The sequence below is a fragment of the Pteropus vampyrus genome, unplaced genomic scaffold (assembly GCF_000151845.1).
Source record: "Pteropus vampyrus isolate Shadow unplaced genomic scaffold, Pvam_2.0 Scaffold103, whole genome shotgun sequence".
NCBI classification, from domain to species: domain Eukaryota; kingdom Metazoa; phylum Chordata; class Mammalia; order Chiroptera; family Pteropodidae; genus Pteropus; species Pteropus vampyrus.
In genome coordinates this window covers 103,433-105,783 of record NW_011888884.1, presented here as the reverse complement: position 1 = coordinate 105,783, position 2,351 = coordinate 103,433, and positions in this window count along the sequence as shown.

Here is a 2,351-nt window from a genome sequence, read left to right as displayed (position 1 = left end):
TAAGAGAATGTCCTGGTTCTTAAATATGGAACTTTTTAGTATTTACGAGGAAAAATGTCTCCAACTTACCCTGAAACAGTTCATTAAAAAAATATATAGTTTTAAAGTTCATGGGGTACAGGGTGGAGGTTGGGGGCAGGTGGGTAGCAGCCCTGGTCCCCAGCTGGCAAGCTCTGCGCCACGCCTGGACAACGGAGGTGAGGCTTGGGGACCTGGCAAGGTCTCCTGGAGGTACCAGCCTGCAGCGTTGAGAGGGAAAGCCAGGCAGCCAAACGGAGAGGTCTCAGGACCCGGATCCCCGGTCTCCGTAGGTGGCCAGGCGGGCGGCATCACAATTTGCATCATCTTCCCCACCCAGTACGCGGAGACAAAGCTGCAGCTGGACCAGCGCGCGACCCCGCCGCGGTACCTGGACATCCCAGAAGGCGTCCGGAGCCTGGCCGCCGCCATGGCGTCCGGCGGCCTCAGCATCCTGCTCTACCGCTCCACCCCCACGTGGCTCTCAGGTTCCTCGGCAGCAACATGCTGGACCGCACATGCGGGCTGCCGTGCGGCCTGGGAGCTGCCATGGCTCAAGGCCGCGGGGCTCGTGTGCCCCAAGGAGCCCATCAAGGTCAAATTCTTGCAGAACTAGACCTCCCCGAACCCAAAGTACAGTCTCCTTCCACCGGGTCGGATTGTGCGAGAACAAGGCTGCAGGGGACGTACCAGGGCCCCACGGCCACTGAGCTGAAGCACGGATGTGGCCAGGCCATTCACTTCTTTGTCACGCTCTCCCGGTACAACTGGTGAGGACAGGACAAGCCCAACACGAACTCGAAACCGCTCTTCACACGCGGGGTGTTCGGAGCTATCACGGGAACACAACACCCGACGCTATTGAGCCCCGGATGCAGGGCCTGGAGGTACGCAGACACTAAACGCGTGGGTCTGGTTTTCAGACTGTGAAGAGGGCCTCGAGGACTTCTGCAAGGACAGCGTACCCCACCTGGGCATAGTAGATGTTCCTCATCTACTATGTAGATGTCCCTCATCTACTATGGATGAGGTGGTGAAGCTGCTCAGCAAAGTGGAAGGCAGCCGCCTCCAGAGCAGCCCCCACAGCCCTCCTCTCCCCATGCCCGAGCAGTCGTGCTAAAAGGCCCCCTTCCCCTGTCCCTCGTACTCCACAGCCTAGGTCTGTACCCTGTGGTCATCGAGTCCAGTTGTGTCATAGTTTGTCCATGTGTTTAGCTGAGGCTGCGTGTCTCTCTGGCCTGTGAATTTGTGCGCACTGCCCATGCGCTTATAAGTAGAGTGCTTGTATTTCATGTGACCCTGTACCCGGGTTCCTGTAGCCATGGTTGGGTCCCAGCCCCGTGCCTTCCACCCTGGGCAGCAAGGAGCATCCGCCCAGGCCTACCTCAGCTGCCTCGGGGCCTCGCTGCGTTCTGGGGGTCACATCCCCCCTGTCCGGGGATCGGGTGTCACCCGCCACTCTCAGAAACACCCTCCCAAGGCAGAATAAACCAGGTCCTGTCCAAAAAAAAAAAAAAAATTCACTCCAGTTGTGTGTGGAGAGCAGGTATTTATTACCACATTCTTTTTGCAAGGCATACAGTTCCCATCTTTCCTGTCTTTATGACATTTCACTGACTCTAGATCACCAGGGGTGAATGGAAGCTCCAGATAAAGGACCATCAAGAGAACTTGGTCATACGACACGAATAAGCAGACTTTTCTCTCCTTAGGAAAAGAAGTAACAACTAGATGAATAATATAAGAATTAACAATAGCTAATTAAGTCACAGAATGATATTTTGGGGATAATGCGCTAGAGTGGCCAATGTATGATGCACTGGAAATAGACCTACAATACCCTATGGACTTGTTTGTAAAACAAGAAACATCAGAGTTAACGACTTCACCATTTTAATATTAATCTTGAAACTTTATTTTCCTAAAGGTCATGCTCACAATAAATCACTCCCATCACTAGGCAACAAAACAACAAGAATTTTGCTAGAAGATTGACAATATTAAATAGAAATAATAGGCATTGATATTGGAGAAAAGAAAAAGATTATGATAAAGATAACTAAATCATTCCATTTACTAATGAAGTTACAGGAGTTTGAAGTTCAATCCTGGCTTCTTCAGAAGGATTTGGAACACTGGGAGAGAGAATAGTGGAGAGGGTATTAGGGAGAGAGCCCAGAAACCATGAGGACTTAAAGGAACCCAGAGAAACTAACCAATGAGAAACGTCTAGTAGCAAGGAAGGCTAAGGATCTACAAAAATAGTGATATCTCGCATTGACTTTTAAGATGTTGGCTGCTCTTAACTATTCTCTACTCCCACTATTACTCCC